The sequence below is a fragment of the Cetorhinus maximus genome, chromosome 19 (genome assembly GCF_964194155.1).
Source record: "Cetorhinus maximus chromosome 19, sCetMax3.hap1.1, whole genome shotgun sequence".
Classification (NCBI taxonomy): domain Eukaryota; kingdom Metazoa; phylum Chordata; class Chondrichthyes; order Lamniformes; family Cetorhinidae; genus Cetorhinus; species Cetorhinus maximus.
The window spans coordinates 76,229,010-76,247,514 of NC_135897.1; the positions used below are offsets into that span (position 1 = coordinate 76,229,010).

The 18,505-nt window shown below is 45.5% G+C and overlaps 1 protein-coding gene across 1 annotated transcript in view; it reads left to right on the forward strand.

Moving 5' to 3' along the window:
- The window catches only part of dner (delta/notch-like EGF repeat containing), a 288,305-nt gene that overhangs the window by 189,455 nt on the left and 80,345 nt on the right, over positions 1-18,505 (forward strand). The window lies entirely within an intron of this gene.

Genomic DNA, 18,505 nt, shown 5'->3' on the forward strand with positions numbered 1-18,505 from the left:
AGGACCGGTCCCGGTCATCACTGGCCAGCTGGATGACTCTTTGTTTTCAAAGTCCGTGAGGACTTGATTTCGGACATTCCGCCACCGATCTGAGACCTCTCTCTCTTGCTGTGTGCCAGCTTGTCCTGCGTGAATAGAGATGGAGAAAGTGCCAGGCCAGATGACAAGTATGCCTGGCCTGGGTGGGTGGTGAGTGGTCTCATAGACGGGATGAGGACAATGACGGTGAGTGTGAGTGAGTGAATGGTGATGTCCCCTGAACCGGCGGTGAGTGCAGGCCCTGCGGATGTGTGATGGGTTTGTGAGTGTGTGAGTTGAGAGTGATGAGAAGAGTGACTTCCCCTGGCAGAACAGAGGAGATCATTCATCCTCTTGCAGCACTGGGTGGTTGTCCTCTTTTGTAGGGCATTGGCGCTGACCACTGCTGCCACCGCCTCCCAAGCCAGGTTAGTGCTGTTGCTGCCCATCCTGCGGCCAGAGCGGGGATAGAGGACATCCCAGCGGGTCTCCACGGCATCCAGAAGTCGCTCGAGAGATGCGACACTGAACCTGAGGGCTGCAGGTTTATTCAGTTTCAGGGCCATGTCTTCTGTGCAGCAGGGGTGAGCTGGAAGCACTGAGATGTGTGCTTGCGGCTAGACTTTAAACATGGTGCCCGGCGTGATGCAGCAGCGGGGCGATAGCGGGTGGGCGAATGAGAGCCCGCCCGCCATGGAAATGGCGCGTTTCCCAGGAGTGCATAAATAATGAGGCGGGTTCGGAACAATACGGCGTGAAAACCCCGCCATCGCGGCCCGCGGGTAAATCGTTGTTTTACCCACCCACTGCCGCAAATTTGGGAAGATTAGTGCAAATTTGGGAAGATTCCGCCCATGGCCCTTTTGCCAGTGAAATATTATGGCAGTGTCGATCTGTTACTGTAGCAGCAGAACCAAGAGATTAAAAATTTCTCCTAATTCTTCTTTTGAACACTTGTATGATAGAACTTTCCAGAAGCCAAAACAAATAGGCTGCAATCAGTTTTGCTGTGTTGGTGCTGCTATTTATAACACATTGCTTGGAGAACTGTGTAGCCAGTTTTTACAGTTTATTGCTGAGACAAGCAGAATGCAGTTCACAGAGAGTTATGGCTCGGAGCACTTGATCAGTGTTTGGCTCTCAGAGTTGGCTACAGAAAGTAGGGCAAGCGAAAGAAATGATTTTTGTTAAGCTGGTGTTGTAGGCTCCTCGGGGAGTTTTCAAACAGGCTGGAAAAATCCTGCTGCCGCACTACACTGGTTACCACGGCAGGTTTGTGCTGCAGCAGCTGATGTTCTTTCTGCAGTAAAGGCTTTTACAATGGGATCCTGGGGAAAGAGACACAGTGGGAGATGCAGTGAGTGATGAAGTGGTGCTGTTATAATGATAATGCCTTGCATTCTCCTATACAAGCAACACAAAGCAACACAAGGCAATCTGCTTGAAATTATTTTGATGCAAAGTTACCACGCTCGCCTAAAGATTAAGATTGTGCGTTTCATGCAGTGTTAGTGTTTGCAATGTATCCTTTCATTCTTTTTACAATAACATTTTTAACAAAATACTTGGCAATTGTTAATTTGTACCTGTAGGCAATATTGATCATTAGCCCTTCGACTGGGGTCGAAATATCTGTTACCTTAGCAACACTGCGTCTTCAAATCTTCTTGAGGGGCAGTAAGCTCTCCAGAAACATTTTGGGACCAATTTTTAAGCTAACAGCACCTGTCAAGAAACCGATGGGATTGGATGTGACGCTGGCCTTACATCCCACCCAATCTGACTCTCCCCTGAAGTCTCCTCCCTGCCAAATTCCTTCCCTTCCACCATTGCCTGTTTTGGGATGAGGAAAGGCTCCATGCTAAACAGAAATTACCCAGGAAGGCCTGAGTCCAATTCACGGCCCGTTCTGCACCATTTGTGTCCAGTGAGCATGTAGGCCCATAGATTTTAGGCCCCATAACCTCTGCCATTTTTTTTTAATTCCCCATGAGAAGATTTCCTTCCTTATTTCTGCTCTCTCTTTAAGTCTTCTTTAGCCTCTGAGACCTAGATTTTAATGTAATACAACTCGCTCAGCTTGACACCCTCCCTCCCTCGAAAAGGGTCCTAACTGAAATGAATTTGCGAAAACTAACTGTTTGTGAATTCTCAGTACAAAAGTGCCACAATACCAACCTAAACGGCAATAAATTGGAGGTTTCATTCAGACAGGCCACTAGAGCTGGTGTTGAAAAGGAAAAGGAAAATTGGCGCTGTAGGCCGTTTTTTTCAGGTTAAGTTTGAGGCCTGAGCCTGGTGTGCCATTTTCTAACAGTACCCATCAGAGAAATAATGCCTTACCACTGCTGTGACTGATTTATGTCAATTAGGTACAGGCTATATTAAATGCCATCCACCCACTCCAGCTTATCTGGTCATGCAAAGGGTGACTGAAAGGTTCCTTAATATCATCTAGCCAGTTCGTTTTAAGCTAAAATTTCCTTGTAACCTTTGCAACACAGTAGGATTTTAACTGAGTGGATTTCCTATTGTGGCGAAGATCTTTCTTTTTGACAATTCAACCAGCCAATAGTTCCCCATTGGGCTGGCCACTTGCACTGAGCCCCGTCTTCACCAGTATTGATTAGATCAGGTGTAAAAATTGTTTAATATTTAGATTCAGCGCTTACCATTAAAGACTGAAAAGTAGTTAGTGCTGGAGAACCTGGTTTATTCCAGCGTGCATTGAGACTGTGGGTGCCAACCCTCCGGGGTTACCCTGCAGTCTCCAGTACTTGCTTAACCTCCAGGACACGAGTGTGAGAAAACCTCAGAGAAAATCTTGGAGCATTAAAAACAAATTGTGTTTTGTTTTACTTCGAACACTTTTCTTCATTAGTTATGAAAATATAGGAGCTGGGAGTTTGACAGTCATGAAGAGTGTGTTCGCTATGCAGTTGGCATACTAAGATGGTATGCCATGATGACGGATGTGCTGAATGAGCCAATGGTGGGAACTGGAGGTGAGTGGGGGAGGGGGGGTGTGTGGGGGTGGTGCGGGGCAATGGGAGGTGAGAGGTCATATGATGAAACCTCCAGGAATACATCCAACTAGAATGTAAGTCCTAGAAATTCCAGTCAATTCTGACTCCTGTCCTGTATCACCAGCGTAAGTGTGTCTGCACAAAGCAGGTACATTTGGAATACATGGCCATAAATGTCTCATAATTCTATCTTCATACATTAATCAATCGAAGAGAATATTGGTTTTGGGTGTGATCAGAGCACTGAGATAATATCTTTACAGGTTTGATGCTGGAAGAGGCACTTGCCTCCTAATAATCAAACGATTCCATCCCAAGATTTGGAATGGGTTCAAGGTGCGGAGAAGCAGACAGATGGAAATCCCGTCCCACACTTTTAAGACCACGATACGTTCACCTTGAGGAAATGCCCTTCGTGACCTTGATGAGAGTTGCCAGCCATTGATGCTACTACATACATGGCCTGACCAACTAAATTCATACCATAAAAGACAGATATTCTTCTGCTGTCAGAATAATCGTCTCCTGTGCTGCATCTGCCTGCTTTTGGGATCTCACTATTTCAGGTCACAGTGAGCACATAGATGCTACATGCCATTTTCCAACCTGCTTTCCTTCTCTGTGTAACTCCTGCAGGAACAATATTTCCTAATAACAATCTACCTCTATAGTCTTATAATTACAGATTTGTTAGAATTTTTTGCAGTAAGTGGTTTTGAAAGTCAATATATTTGGGGTTCTCGCAATACTCCAGTTTGTCAAATTAAAACTAAAAAGAACAGTAATGATGTAAACTACTTAACTAAATCAGTTATTACATTAAATAAATTAGGTTAAATTTTATTAACTGAAATAAGTTAATGCATTTACCTCATTGTAAAGCAAACGTCAGGCTTCTTGGAGGCACTGGGGGGGAAGTTCCACACATTTTACCTGACCTCCTGTCAGGTGAAAATTCAGTGCAAAAATGGTGTAAATGGGGATTTTATTTTTTTTTTAGCTATTTACACCATTTCTTTGGGGGTTCTGCTGAAATTAATGTGAGAGATCTGGAGAACCCTGCAGAATTTCTAGGTAAGTAAGAGGGTCTCTGCTGCACACACTGGTTTCCAACAGGTTCCAACAGGGAGAGCAACAACATCAATCTTGGCGTACCTCAAGGCCAACTATTAAGGTAAGAGTACTTTAAGTTTTAGAGCTGGATTCAATTGGAGCTCCTCAGCTCTCAAGTTGCTATTAATCAGCTTAGTACCCACAGACTTTCCACATGAGGCCTTTCGATTAGCTTTTCAGCTCTTATGTGAAAGGCATTCATTCTTTGTCATTCTGCTGTCGTAGTATCGCCAAATTAAAATCTTAATCACTAAATAAACAAGGAGGAAAACTTCAGACCCCGAAACGCTAACTTCTCCATTACCCAATTTAAAAAATAACATTTTCACCACCTCAACGAAAGCAAATTTACAATTTGCCACATGGCGGGAATGAGCTACTTTGGAGAGATAATGAGCTTTTTGACATTAAGCTGCTTCCTACTGTTGTAAATATGGGCCGGGATTTTCCGGCCCTGTCACGGGTGGGACCCACTGCAGGCGAGGTGGCGCCTCAGCCAGAAGCCCATTGACTTGTGGCGGGACCAGAAGATCCCGATGATGGGCGGGTGCGGAATATCCTGCCCATGGAGGAAACTAGGGCATCCACATCAGATGACTTTGATTTGATAATGATCATTCCTTCTGCTGAAGTTTATTCCGTGTGTCAGCGGCATTTTGCTGAATGGATGGCCTAATTTATAAAGGCCCTGCGGAGGAAGTGGAAGAAAACAGGCCTGACCTTGAGGGAGGATTGGCAGAATACCTTTTATCAACTTTATTTTTTGTGATAACATTTCACCAAGGTCTAATGTCCCCTCAAATAGATCGGAAGCATCCCACTCTGAAAAATATATTATTGAATTGCAGCTGCCTGTCGCTTAAAATAACCAGGACCTTGATTTGTGCCAAGGCCACAACACCTGTACCCTTCACCCACCTTTCCTGAAATCAAGTCAGTTTGAACCTTGGTGCTATCTTAAAGTATTGGAGGAAAAAGTCGTTTGCAGACTATGTTGATTTTATAAGGGCAGATAATGCTTCAGGCTACTACCTTCGAGGTCTGCGTGGGTGTTCCTCAATGATAACAGTGAGGAAACACACATGGCCCATAGCACTATGTGCCCTTGGAAAATCGACATAGGTCTGCATGGCACCATTTAAGGTGGCGCTACACAGATAAATTTTCCCCTCCTTTTCTGTACCTTGCTCGTTCTTTTTTTTTTGGTATATCATTTCTATTTTAGTAGCTTCTTTGTGCATTTTTTCCCCCTGATCAAGATAAGGGATTTTTGTGCTTAGAAGTTGAATAACTCCCACCCCAAGCCCTAAATTGTAGGCAAAAGCACTCCCAGAACAGGAATATCAACAAGCGAAGGTCCCCCTGCTCTATTCAATACTCTAACCAACTTCCTGTTAGTGTCCTCCACCTACTGTAGCTATCAACCTTAACAAGCTCACCACCTTGCAGAAAGTAGAGTTCAGCCTAGAAATCCTATTGACAGACAAACATGTAGTGCATTAGTGTGACATTCCTCTGTCCACTAGTTTAGTACAGGCACTATCCCATTTATAATAAACAAATTTGTACCTGCAAAAATTGACTGCCTTTTTGTCTGCATGTCAGGGTTAATTTCAAAAGTAATTCACTTGCTATAAAGGCCTGTGGGCCATTGCAAAGACATGAAAAGTGCTGCTTAAACATTGTTTCTTTGCATTAAAATGCTGGACAATATCATGAACAATTTCTAGGCTACAAAAAAAGAACAATTCTTCCACCACGAAGCCTTATCAGAATGGCATCGCTACTGCACAGTGTGAATTTTCCTATTTCCCACACCATCTGCCATCCTTCCCTCCTCTTTGAGCAACAGAGATGATTAGTGCCAAATTGTCCGAGTTTTGTGCTGTGTGCTCATTCCTATTGGGAATTAGATTGAGGCTAATCAGCCAAATTTTACTGAGGATCTTTAGAGCCAGCAACAAGCTGGGCTGCGATTAAGCTCGAACCTTACAGCTGAAAAGAAATTGTTCTTGTCTTATAACACATTCAATCCCCTTCTGACACATTTCCTGCTTTTCAAATCTTCCCTAAACCCGTTGGCCCTTTATTTCCTGAAGTTCAGTTCCACTGATGCAAGTGCAGTGGAGTAGAATGCTCATCCAGCCTTACCTAAAGACAAAGAGCCCTTCCCAATTTTGGGTACAGGCTTACTTGCATAGCCAGGGCAAGCACATCATGCCTCCAAGTGTGCTTTAGCACCACCACAACTGAACCCCCAACCAACACCACCAACCCACCCCTCCTGCCCAACTCCTGGTGATCTTTCTTTCGTGCAGCCCAGGATTTTGCAGTTTGTTTATGATGATATTTTTTTTTTCTTTAGCTGATTCAGCTTATATAACTGTCTACACTGCTGGCTCTGTTCTGTTGTCCTTTATGCAGGAGCGTTAAGAGAGCTTTATACTTTGGAACTTGAATGAGTCAAACTCAGCTTTTCAATTATTCAATGCAAGCCTTAAAATTTACCAAGGTCAATGTATTTCGTCAGAGAATATAGAGGCAGCTGGTTCTAGTCAAAAGATATTTTCAAAGAATCAGTCATAATACAGACTGCATTCAACAGTAAGGCAATTTTTATTGAACGTCATGAGCCATTGAAAATTGTGATTACTCTTTAAAAGTAAAGGAGGTAACCGCTGTTACCAGTGCATAATACTGACAATTCCCTTGAGCTTAATACTGCGAGTCTCACATGCTTTTCAGTACATGTGCGTACTTGGTCAATTATATACTCACTTCTGGAAATGCTTAAGTGAGTAGCTTCTTTCTGAATCTATGAACTTGGACTTTCCATCTCCGCTGGTGTTTAGGATCTACTTCTGAAAGGCACTTCTGTCTTCCGTAGAGGTTGTCCTGCCTGACCTTTGCTCTCTTACCGCCCTCAGAAAGAGATGGACTCCCTGCTGGACACCAAAGATCCCTCCCAAATACAGGTTGGAGTATTGATGCAGCAGCCTCACAGGCCTGCTCCAAAGTTGGTGGACGTATCCCATGTCAAAAAGACCAGCCCCCGGCTAATGGGAGGAGGCGCACAAAGGTGGGGGTCATGGTGGAGGGGGGTCCCTGTGTGAATTTTCATCCCTGACTGCTCCTGATCAATGAATAAACAACTGGTCGTATGTCCTCACTGTGGATCGTCACTGTAATAGAAAGCCAGTAAGTAGTTTGCGCCATTGACACAGTGATGGGCATCCTGTCACAAATTTGTGCATAAAAATGCAGATTTTGACGTTTTAAAAATCTGATATTTTGTGTTTGAAGGGGCCACTGGACAGATTTTGAAAATAGTGGTGTTTCAAATGCCTGTCACCTATTCCACATGTATGTCTGATGCCTAAGTCAGCGCACAGGGTTCAAACTAAGAAGCTTCTGGCACCATCCCAGAGAGAAAAAGACGGAGACACCTCAGGGAGATGAGGGCCTCAGCAGCTTAATTTGAGGGATGTATTCAGCAGCTAATATGACACAAACTTGTGACAGTTCTTTTCTAAGTTGTACAGTTTTGCAACTATAATTTTGGAGGTGGGGCAATTTTGTCCTTTAATAAGTGTTAACAGAAAGCCTCGAGTGGATAGGCTTGTGATTTTTTGCAGTTAAAGCAGCATGAACATCAACACTGTGTAATGTGAAAACTGAGCTGAGGTAACTGTGAGTTTAGCTTTTCACTCCTTGTGATGTTTTCATCCCACTTTCACTTTTAAAACCAATCTTTTTGCTTTTCATTTTGTATGTTATTACCGTTTATACTTTCTTTTTGTTTCCCCTTTAGCCTTAGTCCTTTGGCTTCTGTTTGTTTTCACTAGGTGTCCAAAATGGTGGGATAGGGGGTTTGGTGGGGTGGTGGGGGGCTGGTTGTTGTTAAATATTATATCTTTTAAATGATTTGTGCCAATTCCCTCCCTGTTGACTTTGACATATTTTCCAGGAAACATGTGGGAAAGGACTTTGGGTTTTGGATCAAGACCCCAATGTTGGGGGTCAAGTGGGAGTCACAGTTGTGCACTGTGAAACAGACACCCGGTTGTGATTTCCCCGAATTGGCCAACTAGTGGCCAGAGGGCAGGCCCACCATCCAATTGAGGATGGCGGGTGGACTTTCTTAGGTGGACGGTCAAGAGGAGGCTGTCAAGCTCAGAAGGAGCAGCAGCCTGCAGTTCAAGTAAGGCAGAGAGGGGGTGCCTCCATCTTGCAGCATCCTCTCTCCAACTTTTTAAACTTCTAACTTAAAAATGCTCTCAGTAGCCAGGCCACAATTGTGGAGGGGGCACCCTGTGACTGCAGCTGTGGCCAGACGGGCAGGGAAGGACTCAAATCCTGCCTGGAGAGTTGGGTCTGCCACCTCCAAGCAGCCGGCCTGTTCCCCAATGCCTCCACAAAACTGAAAGCTGAGTGGAAAATTCCAGACTTCCCCTGACAATATGAACATATGAACATGCAACACAGGAGCAGAAGTAGGCCATTCGGTCTCTCGAGCCTGCTCCATCATTTAATAAGATCATGGCCGATGTGTTTGTGTTTCAAGTTCTACATTCCCATCTATCCCGATAACTTCTGATTCCCTTGCCTAACAAGAATCTATCTACCTCTGCCTTAAAAATATTCAGTGACCCCACCTCCACCGCCTTCTGAGGCAGAGGGTTCCAAAGTCACACAACCCTCTGAGAGAAAAAAATTCTCCTCATCTCTGTCCTAAAAGGGCAACTCCTAATTTTAAACCGATGCCCCCAAGTTCTAGACTCACCCACAAGAGGAAACATCCTTTCCACATCCACCTTGTCAAGGCCGTTCAGGATCTTGTATACTCCAATCAAGCCACCCCTCACTCTTCTAAACTCCAGGGGAAACAAGCCCAGTCTGTCCAACATTTCCTCATCAGACAACCCGCTCACTCCAGGCATCAATCTAGTAAACCTCCTCTGAACTGCCTCCAACGCATTTACATCCTTCCTTAAATAAGGAGACCAAAACTGCACACAGTATTCGAAATGCAGTGTCACCAATGCCCTGTATAACTGAAGCAAAAGATATCTCTTAATTAATACTTTAATGGCCTTAATAGGCCTCTTAATCATAGGCAGGCGTGCTGTCGACACTTGCGCGTTCCCGCCGACTGAAATATCGCGCCAGTGCGCGATGGCGTCAGGACACTAACCCAACGTCATTGCACACTATTTTACGCCCATGCATGCCCACCCACAGGATGTAAAATTCTGCCTATGGAACTGAGGAAGAGAAGGGCCTGGTGCTGTCAGGTAGGGGAAAGGGAAGAGCCTCACCCTGAGGAACATGGGCCAGTGGGGCCCCATGAAGACCTAGAAGCTGAGGAGGGGAGACCAATTCCACAGATAGATTTGGCGCAGCCCAGGGTGTACTGAAGACACCTTTCATACTCGCAGATGAGCGAGAGGCAGTGCCGTAGATGCATCTGCTTATCAAGTGATATGGTGGCTCACATCTGCCACATTCTTCAGGAGGATCTGATGCCACACAGCCTGGGAGGTCATCCATTGCCAGTGGCTCTAAACATGCCCTCTGCAGGCAATGTTTTTGTGAGTGGCTCGTTCCAGGACTGCACTGAAGACCTCTGAGGAATACTACAATCCTCCACTCATAAATGCATCCGAGAGATTACCACCACCCTTTTCAACAAGGCACACAATTACATCCAGTTCTCCCTGGATGAAGCCAGCCAGGCTGCCAGAGCAGTGGGAGTTGCTATGATCTCCAGTTTCACACAGGTGCAGGGTGCCATTGACTGCACACATGTGGCTTTAAGAGTTCCTGGCAGCAGGTATTACAATTCATCAATAGAAAAGGCTTCCACTCTCTCAATGTGCAACTGATCTGCAACCACCAGAAGAAGATTATGCAGCTCTGTGTGAGATACCCTGGGAGCTCGCACAACTCTTACATCTCAAGTCACTCACAGGTGCCACAGATCTTCAAGGGCCTTCAGTGGATCCGGGGTTGGCTTATTAATGATAAAGGCTACCCCCAAACAACATGACTAATGATGCCCATCCAGCAGCCACAGACTGCTTCAGAGGAGAGGTGCATTGCATCTAGGAGTTTCCCTGACATCCACAGCAGAGATGGAGGCAGCCTGCTGACTGCTGTACCCTGTTCCCTGCGATGACCTTGGTGGGCATCCTCTGAAGGGCTGTGGCCTGGAGGGTCCTGGCCATCTTTGGGTCTCTTACTGTGGGGTAGCTGCAACTTCCTTGGCCTATGTTGCTGGAGTCACAGGTAGAGGGAACATGGAGCAACTGGACAGCCCAGGAGAGTCCTGGGTGGATTGGCTCGGGGTGTCCGGCAGATGCTCCTCCTCCCTGTGGGTGCCCAAGGGCCCCTCCCTGACTCCTTGAGGAGAAGAGGCTCCTGGAGGGAGATCAAGGTGCCTCGTCACCCTCTCACTTTTATTTAAATTCATTTACAGGTTGTGGGTATCGCTGGCTAGGCCAGCATTTATTGCTCATCCCTAATTGGTGGTGGTGAGCTGCCTTCTTGAACTGCTGCAGTCCCTCTAGTGTAGGTACACCCACAGTGCTGTTAGGGAGGGAGTTCCAGGATTTTGGCCCAGCGACAGTGAAGGAACAGCGATATATTTCCAAAGTCAGGATGGTGTGTAACTTGGAGGGGATCTTCCAGGTGGTGGTGTCCCCATGTATCTGCTGCTCTTGTCCATCTAGATGATAGTGGCCTTGGGATTGGAAGGTGCTGCCTAAGGAAGCCACTGATACCTCCCACTCATGGCTATAGCAGTGATGTGCAGGTCCATGCACATATTCGGCACAAACTGCTGGACCAAGGTCTCTAAGGTGGTCACAAACATTCCTGTGGTGATCTCAATGCTCTGACATGTCGGCGCCACAATATCAGACAGAACGTGGTCAGGCTCCTCCATCCTCTGTTCTAACTTGGTCACAGTCTCTGACAACCCTGCCTGCTGTGCCCCTGCCCGTCTTTGGAACTCCAACACCTCTCTTCGGGCCAATTCCAGAGGCTTGTCATCAGACGCAGACTCAGCAGGAATCTGGCCTCCAGCAGTCCGCTGAGTGTCAGTGACCTGGTTGTCACTGCCTTTGCCTGCCGTGGACCCGAATCTGTGCTGTGCTCACCAGGTGGTGTCTCTGAGATTACTCCAAAACTTGGTCCCACCAAGATGTGTTTCTCTGCACTGGTGAAGGGTGCAGGTGCAGTGATGGCTCGACATCTATTGGATCCTCATCTGAGGTGGGCCAGGAGCGTGGGGCTAATGGGCTGGCTGGTGGTGTGTCTCCCCTATTTCTTGCTGGTGGCTGTAATGGAGACAAGTGATAATTAGTGATTGGCTGGATAGTCACTTACACTAAAGAGCGCTCACAGTTTCAGTGGGTGGGCAAAGACTAATGATTGGGGCCTCACTGGCTTGTTGCGAGACGCCGATCTCACCTTTGGCACAGGAATGGTCCCAGCCCTCGCCTGGCAGCTCTGCTGCCTGCTCCTCAAAGAGGGTGGGTAGCTTGAGCTCCGGCATCCCACCGTCCCGTCTGGGACCTCACCCTGTTGTTAAGCGATCTTTTCCTGAAAAAGACAGGTGGACAGACTGCGCAGGACAGAGGCCAAAGCGGATGATAATCTTGCCTGCCTACTGTATGTGCTGAGTGCACCTATGTAAGGGCTGAAGATGCAAAGTGAGCAGGATGTGACAAGAGAAAATGATGTAAAAGTGGATGCGAGAGATTCAGTTAAGATGTCCCTTGTGTTGATAGCGTGTGAGATCCCTGTGGACTGTAACCCTGCAAAAGCCTGATGGCCTTTTGAGAGTGAGAGTTGAGATTGAGGAGAAGGTTGTCTTAACCTGGCGGATTGATCTAATTGTGGCCTCCATCGTCTTCCCGCACTGATCCTCTTCTGAGGAGTGCAGGCACTGACCGTCCTGGTGACCTCCTCCCAAGCCTTCGTGGTGAGGTAGGTGGACCTCCGGCTCCCATCACAGGGATAAAGGACCCCCCACCGGTCCCTGGCTGCCTCAAGGAGTACCACCAGTGCCTTGTCGCTGAACTTGGGTGCATAGCGTTTGCGTCTTCCCGGCGCCATCACTCGCCACAACAAAGTCCTGGGCTGCTGAGAGTGACTGTGTGCACGGGTGACATTCAAATATGAGCCATGAGGTAACAGTTGGGCGGACGAATCACAGCCCTCCCTGTCATGGGATATAACATGCTGCTCGTTAATGCATATATAATGAGGTGAAAAGCAGATGATCTGGCGCGGAAATCCACCACGCCGCCAGCGGAATCCACTCTGCCTTTCCGCCCGCCACTGCACTTAGTCTCCGGAGCAGAAAATTCCACCCAACCTTTCGCTCACTGGCCCCGTGCCTACTACGCGCCATACAAAATGTGTGCATGATTATTGACTGGCTTAGTCTGCAGGAGTAGACTCCTTAACCTGGCTGTCACTTTGACAAGTTGTTTGGAAATTCATTCCTTTTCTTTGAATAGGCGTTTACTTTTTAACTGCATTAATCCCTGTTGCCCTGGGTGGCTGAAATTGTTTCATCTACTGATATAAGAAGAACGGTAGCCAGCAAGAAAGAGCGACTCCGTCAAACATCAGATGAGAGGCACTCTCTACATGGTCATACACCTACACCCAGCCGCCTAAAGTCAAGGAAGAGCTTCATGAACAGTGTTGTTCCATTACAATCAACCCCATCTGAAGCCCGCATCACCTTGTGGAAAGACCGGCTCGCCAGTCTCAAACAACCCCCAGCGATGGAAATTCTACCGGATGAAAGCCTTCCCCCAGGAGCTAATTGCCACTGGGCAACCTGGAAGTGCCTTAACAGACTTAGGACTGGTGTAGGTCATTCAAAGGTGTCACTAAGTAAATGGGGATATACAACCAGCCCGACAACTTGTGAATGTGGAACTGAGCCACAGACTATGCAACATCTCCTGCAATGTCTATCGCTAGAGGAACCCTGCACTGTTGCAGATCTTGCCGAATTCAACAACAAGGCGCAAAAATGTGTCCAGTTCTGGCTGGGCCATGTATAGACTGTCCGTGGACACGATAAGAAGGTCTACGATTTTAATTCAGCTGAAATTTCCTGTAGTAATCTTGCTGCCTTCTACAATTCAACTGCAAAATTTAACAACAAGATATTGGCAACAGGAAACCCTGTGTGACATTTCATGATTTTGATGAGGAAACATCATTCGCAAAGGGACCCAAATAATTACACCTGAAATGCCCACACAGTTCCTTGCTCTAGGACCCCCATTTACCCATGCAGGCAGTTCTAACCTGGGTTTGTCAGAGGAAAGGTGTGTTTGCTGCCTCCACTTCACAAGGGAGGCTGGATCACATTCTTGTCACTTCCTCCAGGCTGAAGAAACAGACAACCTCTACCTTAAGAGTGGCTTCTTCCCCAGCACCACATCTCTCATTTTTAATGCCTCAGAATCCTTCCAGACGTTTGGTCTGCCATGTGGCAAGCTTTCAAGAGGCAACTCCTCCATCACCTTCCCTATGGAAAGGGGACATTAACAAGGCAGGAGACACAGCTTGTTTTATTGATTGAACATCCACTACCTTAAGCCACTTTGTGAGGAGGTTACAAAGAGTCTGCCAATAGATCGGTTAAGTCTGTGGGCAAAAGTTTAGTAGATGGAATATAACGTGGAAAAACGTGAGGTTGTCCACTTTGGCAGGAAGAATAGCAATGCAGAATATAATTTAAATGGAGAGAGACTATGGAATGCTGCAATACAGAGGGATCTGGGTGTCCTTGAGCATGAATCACAAAAAGTTAACCTGCGGGTACTGCAAGTAATTAGAAAGGCAAATGGAATGTTGGCCTTTATTGCAAGGGTGTGGAGTATAAAAGTAGGGAATTCTTGCTACAACTGTCCAGGGCATTGGTGAGACCACACCTAGAGTACTGTGTGCAGTTTTGGTCTCCTTACTTAAGGAGAGACATACTTGCATTGAAAGCAGTTCAGAAAAAAAATCACTAGGCTGATTCCTGTGATGAAGGGGTTGTGCTATTAGGAAAGGTTGGATATGTTGGCCCTATACTCATTGGAGTTTAGAAGAGTGAGAAGTGATCTTATTGAAATATATAAGGTTCGCTATTTACACCACATGGCTTGACAGGGCAGATGCTGAGAAGATATTTTCCCTCGGAGGCGGAGGGGGGTGGCGGAATCTAGAACTAGGAGGCACAGTTTAAAAGTAAAGGGTCCCCCATTTGAGAGATGAGGAATTTCTTCTCTCAGAACATTGTCAGTCTTTGAAATTCTCTCCCACAGAGCAGTGGAGGTTGAGTCATTGAATATATTCAAGGCTGAGCTTTCAGATTTTTGATGTACAAGGAGTCGAGAGTTATAGGAGAAAGGCAAGAAAGTGGAATTAAAACATCAATCAGATCAGATTATTGAATGATGGAGCAGGCTCAATGGGCCGGATGGCCTACTCACTCTTCTATTTCTTATGATCTGAACCATTCACTCCCTCCGCCACTAGGCACAGTGGTTGCAGTGTGTACCACCTACAAAATACACTGCAACTACTTGTCAAGGTTTTTTAGACAACACCTTCCAAACCTGCAACCTCTACCACCTAGAAGGACAAGGGCAGAACGGACATGGGAACACCACCGCCTGCAAGTTCCTCCCCAAGCCACACACCATCCTGACTTGGAAATATATCTCTGTTCCTTCATCAGCCCTGGGTTAAAACCATGGAACTCCCATAATAGCACTGTGAGTGTACCTATCCCACACGCATTGCATGAGTTCAAGAAGGCAGCTCACCGCCACCTTCTCAGTGGTAATTAGGGGCGGGCAATAAATGCCAGCAGTGCCCACACCCCACGAATGAATGAATTAAAAATTTAAATGTATTGTGGCATGGTTCCCAATGGTTCAGGGTGTGGTAGATGGTCCCCATGCGAGTATAAGGACTCCTCACATCAAATGCATTGTATACGACAATAAAAAGTACTTCCGTTCAATCACCTGTCAAGGTTGTGCTAACCACAGAAATGTAATTATATAATTCTGTGCTTGATGTTTTGGAAAGATCCTGAATGTTTCTGTTATGCACCCATTCCTCTTGGCTGGATTATTTGATGGGTCAAATAAACTGAATGAGTAGCTGATAGGCAAACAAGGCTTTCCTTTGGAACAAGAAGGCACATTCTTCAACCAGAATTACTACAGGGATTCTGCTATATGGATCACTTGGGCAGGGTGTTCCTCTGTTCCAGAGAAGATGTGAAATATAATCATGGTCTGCTGGATGTTGCTTGACCGTTTTATAAAAAGAGGAGCAAGGTACAGGGGCAAGCATATAGCAGGACTAAAAGGAGTCCCAAGTTGCACTATTAGCAGAGGAGAGGGAGGAATAAATGCAGGAAGCAAGAGACACAAACTGGTCAGTGAGGCAGGCACTCATCACCATTCTAGTTTCCTTACAAATATTCCTGACCATTTAATCTCCATGCAGTGGCCCCATGAATCTGCATAAATGGTACGATGTTACATTATCTTCCCATCTGTTAACACCTTAATATGGCTATTCTGGGCTAAGAAAAAAATAAAGCCATATATAATCTACTGCAACAATAATAATGAAAGTAATTTTGGCATTGGGCATTAGTGTTACACAGGTATCCAGATTTCTCCCACCACTCCCCTCCCCCCCCACCAATAGCCATCCCTGTCAACACCACAGAATGCACGCCCCCCACCCCCCACAGCCCTCCTTTGACTGATGGGGTCTGTTTCCTTGGATATCCAGTGGCAGCCTGCAGCAGTGTGATTACCCACTCACCTCTCACCTCAGGTTAAAACATCAGGGCTCAGTAGTCATCTGTCACTTCAGAAGGTGCTGCAAAGAAGAGCAGTAAAGCAGAGAGCAGCATCCTGTCCTTCAACTTCTTACCTCTCTTTTCTCATTTCTGTTCTCCTTTCCAAAATAATTGCACAAGCAGCAGTGTATACCTTGCATTTGATGTCTCTCTTGAAAAAAAATGATAATTAATATTTGCACAAGTTCTGCACTTGTAATGATGTATCGAGGCATTTTAATTAGGGTCAGCACTTTTCCTGGAAGGTGGAGAGGACTGGCATTGACCTTTTAAGGTGGTTGATTTATTCTTAATCCTGTCGGGTGAACTGTTTCTGGAGCAGGAACTTCATCTGTTCATTGGCACAGAAGAACTGCTTGACATGTGTCAAGAGAGTCACTGTCAAGTCCACCAATCAACTTCAGCCATGCCACTGAGAAGATTAATGACTTTGTTTTCAAGATATGCAGCCTCACAACATTCATACAAATCAGCCTGTCTCTATCCTCACTAATGTATGTCATTAACTACAACTGAGACCCCATTGGATAGCACCTGTCCATCTACGATTTGAGCATGATTAACTATGCTGTTTTTCATGAGATTCATCTCCTGATCTATGAATAAGAACTTTGTAAGTATTTTCACGCCCACCCCACCCACCCCCATTTTGTTAAGGAATGGCAGGAAGAGTAAGTTAGATGGTGGTGACTCAATCAATGGGCTCGGGTGATAGTAGAAAATGAGAATTGCAAAGCTGAGCGGTTTGTAAACATTTACAAAGCTCTATACCGGAATGACAGCCTTGAGCTGACTGCCTGGTGGTCTTTGTATATTTTGTCGTTTACTGAGACATGCCTGTGGAATAGAGTACTGCTGCCAACGACATTAGTTTTGTCCTTGCTGCAAGCACATAAACTTCCTCTCCATGACACTGATAGGAAGCTGATGCATATCTATCACTATCAAGTAGGAAAGATGAGGTGTCACATCAAATAACTCTTGTTATTTTAATGGAGGAATTAACCCGTTATTGCCCAACGATCATTTTTGCTTTTGCATTTATTTCTCACCAAGATACGGGCAACAATTTGTAACACGACCAATAAGGATTGGATTTTGCTAATTTCTTTCATGCGAGAAGAAGGTGTAGTCCCAAACCTTTGCCTTCTCTGTTGACACTTGCTGTTGAACTTTCTGATGATGGGTAGATTCTCCAAGCAACCGGAAGGTAGGCTGGGTAATGTGTCTAGATGGCAGGAGTGGGAGATCAGTACCTGCACCCATTTTCTACCGGCCTGCAGTTGTGTTGTCCGATGAATTACATGTGTTTGTGCCCATTTTATGCCTCTGCTTGATTTAGATCTTAGATTCATGCAAATTAATAATTTGTGTAATCCTGTAGAATTTTGCTTGGGTTTGCTATTTTTACTTGTGCTACTCTTTGAAGTAAGTAGGTTGTTCTAATGAGACCAGTACTTTCAGTGCTGCAGAAGAAGCAGCATGTGCTCCTCGCAGCATTTTCACCAAAAGCCTTCTCTATCCCTGTGTGACTATATAGTGCTATGGCGCTGTGTTGTTGATTTCATTTGTTTCTTTGATCCTTTTAAAGTTTTAGCGAAGGATTAACATAACCTGGGATGGGGAAAAGAGTGAAAAGTTACCAAATGTCATTGCTGAAACTGATATAGTGACATCATTTATAAAGTCAATCCTAACAGACGTCTGCCATTTAATTTATACATGTGTGTTAATTTATACATTTATGCGTGTGGTGTAAACGCTTGTGCAATCTTAATTGTCCCTGAATAAGAGATGATGCCAGCATCCACTGAAATCTTTGCGTGCTCCCCTCATAAATTCTTGAGATCAATAGTGAATTTTAACCAAGAGAAAAATGTGTTTGCTTACATAGGAACATGGGGACTGGATTAGGCCAGTCAGCCCCCAAGCCTTTTCCACCATTCAAAGAGATCATGCCTGATCTGTATCTTATCTCCATCCATCTGCCCTGGCTCCATATCCTGTTATACCTTTTTGGTTCTATACTTCTACCGCCCTTTCTGTGAAGAAGCGTTTCCTAACTTCTCTGCTGACTGACCTGGTTCTGATTTTAAGGTTATGCGCCTTTGATCTGGATGACACCCCCACCAGCAGAAAAAAGGTTCTATTTACCCTCTATCAATTCCTTTCAAAATTTTAAAACCCTCAATCAAATCACCCCTGAACCTGAACACAAGAGGAAAGTACATGCGGATGCTGGAAATCTGAAATAAAAACAGAAATTGCTGAAAATACTGAACAGATTTGGCAGCGTCTGTGGAAAGAGAAGCAGTCTTAGCGTTTCCGCTTTGTGACCTTTCAAGATGAAAAGCCACAGACGGGAAAGCGTTAATTCTGTTTTTTCTTTCTCCCCAGATGCCAGATTTCCCTGCCAGGCTTGCTGAATATTTTGAGCATTTTC